This window comes from Magnolia sinica, chromosome 1 (genome assembly GCF_029962835.1).
Source record: "Magnolia sinica isolate HGM2019 chromosome 1, MsV1, whole genome shotgun sequence".
Classification (NCBI taxonomy): Eukaryota; Viridiplantae; Streptophyta; class Magnoliopsida; order Magnoliales; family Magnoliaceae; genus Magnolia; species Magnolia sinica.
The window spans coordinates 10,701,957-10,708,577 of NC_080573.1; the positions used below are offsets into that span (position 1 = coordinate 10,701,957).

The following is a 6,621-nucleotide window of genomic DNA, read 5'->3' on the forward strand; positions in this document are numbered from 1 at the left end:
TCGAGGATCGAGCCAAGGTCAACAAGTGGCCGAGCCAAGTCAAGTTGTGCTCAGCTGGACTCGTGTACACCTCGACTGACCTAGGGCACACTGACCCATCTCTTTAGTCGAGCAAAAGGACGAGACATTCCTAATGAACTTTGGAGATTTTGGAATCGTCAGAGGTAGTGTTCTTGAGTGCATATTCTTTGGTCAGGGACTTTGAGTGGAAAGTGGGTTCTCGACAAGACTTCTCGTCATCGTTTATTTGGTCGAGTGTATACGGCTCCAACCTGACCTTCTCCTATAGGTCGATCTCTCTTTCCCCATAACAATGCTCAAAACTGAGGTGGCAAAATAGATAGACAGACATATATATATATATATATATGTGTGTGTGTGTGTGTGTGTGTGTGTGTGTGTGTGTGTGTTGTGTCTGGGGGGAGGGGAAGGTACTATACGCTTGACCTTACCGTAGCATTCTGTAAGGTCGAGCGTTGGCATATTGCTGGCTGTCGGATGTTACAATTTTAAATCTACGAAGATCCTCAAGACGGGATTTGAAGGAGAGAGACAGTAGTATGCCAATGCTCGACCTTACAGAATGCTACGGTAAGGTTGAGCGTATAGTAGGGTAAAGGCACTATACGCTCGACCTTACCGTAGCATTCCGTAAGGTCGAGCATTGGCATACTCTTGGCCGTCGGATGCTGCAATTTTAAATCTACGGAGATCCTCGAGACGGGATTTGAAGGAGAGAGACCGGCCGTTCCATATAAACAACAAAGTTGGACCCCATGTAAATCATTGGTGGGCGTCTCCTCTTCAACTAGTTCCCTGTGGTGGGGCCCACCTGACTCATGGATCAGCCAAAATTTTAGGACCTGAAGGTAACATCTACTACCCCACATCATGCAGGCCCCAAATCAGCCCAGTGCCACCAGTACCATTGGAAAGCACCCCTTTTAACTAGAGCATAATATCCATCTTGATTTTCTCAGCAACCTTCCGCAGCCATGAAGGTTCTTCGTCTTCAAATATCTGCCCCTTCCTATCAAGCCATACCTCCCTATAAGAGGTCGGAGCTTCCACGAAAAAATTCTCTCATGAATTTAAAAGTTTCACTGGCCCAACTTTCATGTATCTCTTCCACTTTCTCTCGACTAACAGCCACTGAATTCCAAATGGTCACAAAAAGCTGTTCCAGAGCTCGCAAGCGAACAAGGGCAGTGAATGAAAACTCTCTAAAACCAGCTCTTTTGCTTCCCAGTCAGGAAAACCAGCCACATTGCTTATGAGAATTGCAGTTTTTGGTGTGGATCGATCACCAATAGTCCCCGCAAGAGCACTTTCCATCACTGAAATGATGAAACCGAGTGGTATCCCTAATGATTATTTTTCTTCCTTTAATTGCAGAGATGAACTTGGCAGCATTGTGGCAATCTCTGCAGACTCTAAGGTTCTTAAACACCCAAATTTGAGTCCCCGGAGGAGTGCTGATTAGCCCAAAAGCAATAGCTAACTTCTCGCTGTGCCTTAATAGAATCAACTCCTTCCGTTCCTCCTCCAGATCATGCAATGTGCAATCGAGATCCGACACATATCTAACAGCCTTCATGCTCTTTTCTAGCTCATGTAACTTCTTTTCAATAGAAGCCAACTGGGGGTGAATTCGATCTCCTGATCTGAACTCATGAACCAAGCTTTTCACCTCGATCCAACTGTACTCGGGCATTTTCACAACCTTCTTCTCTTTCATCAACTGGAGGACCCTCGCAACATCGTCCCATCGGTTCATTGCTGCATAAACATTGGCTAGTTGGACATAACCAGCTGCACTCGAGGGATCCAAGTCGAGCAGCTTATGTGCTGCAAATTTAGCCAATTCTAAGTTTTTGTGGATTCTACGTGCACCCAAAAGGGTCCCGAAGATGGCCGAGTGAGGTTCAAAAGGCATTTTATGGATCAAATCAACCGCTTCGGCTAGCAAGCCAGCTCTACCAAGCAGATCAACCATACAGGTGAAGTGATCTGGCCTAGCCTCAACTTTGTAATCCTTTTCCATAGAATCAAAATAATTAATTCCAAGTTCCACTAATCCCGCATGATTACAGGCTAATAAAACCCGACAAAAGTAATCCAATTTGGCTTCCTTCTCTCATTTCTCATCTCATCAAACAATTGAATCGCTTTCTCTCCAAAGCCATGTTGAGCATAGCCAGAAATCATTGTGTTCCACGTGACAACATCTCTCCGGGCATCTCATCGAACAACTTGCGCGCATCATCCAAATCTCTGCATTTGTAATACATGCTCAACAGTGAAGTCCCACATGTGGTATCAAGATGCAATGACAATTTGCTGATAAACTGATGAATCTTCTTACCCAATTCTAAAGCGGACAAATCACTACAACCCAACAAAGCGCTGCTAAAGGTCGACTGGTTGGGCCTCATGCCCATTTCCAACATCATCCTAAAAAGTTTCAGTGCATCATCTCCTCGGCAATTCTTGACATAACTTGCCACCATGGAATTCCATGTCACCAAGTTCCTCTCAGGCATTTCATCAAACAGTTCCCGCGCTGATTCAACTTTGCCAAAGCTCATGAATCCCGTGATCATTGCTGTCCATGAAAACACCCCCTTTTCTGGGATCGGTGCTTGATGGAACAAACCCACTGCTAAACCCAAATCGCCACTCTGGACATGCCCTGAAATCATAGCACTCCAAGCAACATCATTTTTCTACGGCATGGCCGAAAAGACCTCTTGAGCCTCCAGCATCTGTCCATTCTGACAGAGGCTGGATATCATCGTATTCCAAGATGCCGAATCTCTTACGGGCATTATATCAAACAGACAACGAGCACTTACAACCTCGGAGTTCTGAAAGTAACAGGCCAACATGATATTAAAGGAGTAGACATCTGGTTGAGGAATTCTTTCAAACAGTTGCAGCGCTTCTTCCAGCTTCCCGGACTTAGAGTACCCAGTCAAGATCAAATTCCAAGAGAAATTCGTCTTCACAGGCATTTTCTCGAACACTTGGCGTGCAGAATCAAAATCCCCATTTCTAAGATGAAAACGAATAGTCTTGTTTAGAGAAACGACGTCAGTGACTAGAGCGCCTGCAGCTGCTGTTGTCACGTTATTGGCGGGAAGAACGAGGATTTTGGGAGGCGGGGCAGAGGTGTGATTTCGGAGTTGTTGTGTCTGTATGTTGTGGTGTTGGAAGGCATCACAATTTTGGATTGCGTTTTTAGAGAGAAGGATTTTTGGGATTGAGAGAGGTTTTAGTAATTCAAACGTACGTCTTCTAAGAGACATTGGCCATAGTCTCTCTCTCGAATCCGGTTTCCTCCGATTGAGATTTGATGATGTCTTGACTTTAGAACCGGTCTATGAGGTTCGTTAGCGGAGGTAGCTGGTGGAAAAGGGACGCGGATTGCGTCCTACCCGCGCCCGGATAGTAATCCGTCTGGGCAGGGTTCTGTGGGGTCCACCATAATGTAAGTATTTTATCTAAGCCATTAAATGCTTTTCTCAGATCATTTTAAGGTAAGAGACAAACACTGAGCAAGGAACAAGCTTACGTGGACCACAAAGTGGGGATTTAATTTCCACCATTAAAAACTTCTTGGAAGCTGGAGAAGTTTCTGATTAAGCTAATATTTGTTTTTTCACTTCATCCACATCTACATGACCTTATTAATAGGTTGGATGATAAAAAAACATCACAGTGGCCCTTAGAAAGGTTTCAACGGTGGGTGTCATTATCACTTCATCTTCCTCCAGTGTGGTCTACTGGAGCTGTGGACCTACTTCAATTTTACATATATGCCTTAAAATGATCTGAGAAAAGCGATTAACGGCGTGGATAAAACACTTACATCACGGTGGGCCCCACAGAGCCCTGCCCGGACGATACGCAATCCCCGTCCGTGGAAAAGCTCTTTAGGCCCCACCGTGTTGTATGAGTTTTCTCTAGGCCGTCCATCTTTCTTCTTTTTTTCAGCTTATTTCAAGGCAAGAACCCAATAATATGCAGATCCAATACTAAAAAAGAGCACACCACACGAAACAATGGGGATTAAACGCGTACGGTTGAAAACTTATGAGGGAACACCACAATGTTTATTTTCTATACAACATTTCATACAGTCACGTAACCCATAATGAAGAGAAAGGATCAATATCAGCTTGATCCAAAACTTCCTTCACCTAAGAAGTTTTCAACGGTAGATGTTCAATCCTCACTATTTCTTGTGGTGTGGTTGACTTGAACTTTTAAACTGTATCATTTTTTTGGATTATGCCTTTTGATGTAGAAATCTGATTAGCTCTTTCTGAACCCACTTACCTGTGCAAGGAACGGACAAAACTAGAGCAGAGGATCCTCCGATGCCTAAGTCAGGAAAGGGATTTGGGTCTAATTGAGTGTTGAGAGTTTTAGGGCTAAAGATAGTGCGTACCTTTCACCATTAGAGGCGTCTCTATTTATGATTTTAGGTGAGGTGGTGGCGTAGATGAGATCTCTCTATTTGGTAGGTGCGTATTGTTGAGGGATTTGGATCGTTAAAAATCCAAGGGTTCCGAACGTGTCACGGATATCTTCTGAGATATTTGGAGAAGACCTTGGTCAGATCTCTCTTGGACAACATCTTATTTTGATAAGACCAGTGGAAACGTGCAATGGGAGGCTGAGGTGGCCTTGACCGACCTGACCTAGGAGAGATATGTCATTTTGATTCGTGCCGACTTGGGCCATGGGGACCTGGGTCATGCCAACCTGTAGGGTTGTACATGAACCAAGTTAGCTCAATTAGCTCACTCGACTCGACTCGAAGAATTTCGATTCGACTCGGTTCGAAACTGAGTTCAAGCCGAGTTGAGCTGAATTTTTTAGCTTAAAAAATTTTGAACTGAGTTCGAGCTTGCCCGAGCTCGACTCGACTCGGATCGAACCCAACTCGAATTAAACTTGGATCAAAACCAGTTTGGTGATTCAATTACTTTGATATTGATGTTGCTCGCCAAGTGTTCAACGAAGTGTGGCTAGTGGCAAGGAAGGTATGTGTATGAAACAAATACCCTCTTTCTTTTTTTAAAAATGTTTAGAAGGTGTTTGATGACATACTTGTAAAACCACTGATGTTGTTTTACATACAGTGGGATTTTTGAAGGTGCAGTCTATGTATTTGTGAAAATGTTGCACAGGCGAACTCGGCTCGAATTGGCCCGAGCTGCTGACCGAACCAAACCGAGTTGGCCAGTCAGGCTCGAGGATCGAGCCGAGTTCGAGCTGGGGTCAACAAGTGGCCGAGCCAAGTCGAGTTGTGCTCAGCTGGACTCATGTACACCTCTACTGACCTGGGGCACACTGACCCGTCTCTTTAGTCGAGCAGAAGGACGGGACATTCCTGACAAACTCTGGAGATCGTGGAATCATCGAAGGTAGTGTTCTTGCAGGCGGACTTTGAGTGGAAAGTGAGTTCTCGACAAGACTTCTCGTCGTCGTTTATTTGGTCGAATGTATACGGTTCCGACCTGACCTTCTCTTATAGGTCGATCTCTCTTTCCCCATAACAATACTCAAAACTGAGGTGGCAAAATAGATAGACGGACACACACACACACACACATATGGGAAAAGGTACTATACGTTTGACCTTACCGTAGCATTCCGTAAGGCCGAGTATTGGCATATTGCTGGCCGTCGGATGCTACAATTTTAAATCTGCGGGAATCCTCGAGACGGGATTTGAAGGAGAGAGACAGTAGTATGTCAGTGCTCGACCTTACAGAATGCTACGGTAAGGTTGAGCGTATAGTACCTTTTCCTATATATATATATATATATATATATATTGTATCGATCAAGGAAAACGGCTTTTCATTTACCTTTCTAAACTAGCATTTCCTGTAAACACCATTTCCCTCAAATTTTTTCCCAGATCTCAGCATGGGGCAGTGTGGACGGGGTGAACCTGGGCCGTCCGTTTTGAACCCATGCAACATTGGGCCATAGCATATAGGGCTAGCGGTGGGCTGGACCTGGGCAAAGGAAGATGAACGATTTGAATAGGCCCTTAATAACTAATTCAAAATCCGAAAAATTAAATGGGTGCCCTCATCATACGAGCCAGACCCAACCATTTTTTTTTTGTGCATGGGTGGTCCCTCTGATGCCGTTGTGTTAGACAGTGGGGCCCACCTGATATAGCCCAATGCACCAAATCACAGAACCGATTCATAACTAAACTGGGTCAAGTCCTGATTAACCAGGATCCATATCCAACCCATTGATCAATGAATCAGGTCTGGATTTGGGCTAAGTTTGTTGGTCTAATTTCTAATTCCATATTTAATATTGATTAGATTTTATTTTTTTATTAATTTCATTATGGTAATCCATAGATCAAGTTCAAATTGGATCTAGATTGGGTCCATCTTTGGGTGGTCCAAACCAAAACAATCTAAAGGTCAAGTCCATCTTTGGGTGGTCCAAACCAAAACAATATAAAGGTCAAGTCCATCTTTGGGTGGTCCAAAACAAAACCATTTAAAGGTCAACTTCTAAAACGCTCCGAGCTCGAACTCGAAAATTGGGCTGTGGCCCAACTCAGCCGGCCTAGAAATT

The 6,621-nt window shown here is 44.2% G+C and overlaps 1 pseudogene; it reads right to left on the reverse strand.

Moving 5' to 3' along the window:
• Positions 1 to 434: 434 nt before the first annotated feature.
• Positions 435 to 3,451, reverse strand: LOC131239538 (pentatricopeptide repeat-containing protein At4g16835, mitochondrial-like; annotated as a pseudogene).
• Positions 3,452 to 6,621: the final 3,170 nt, after the last annotated feature.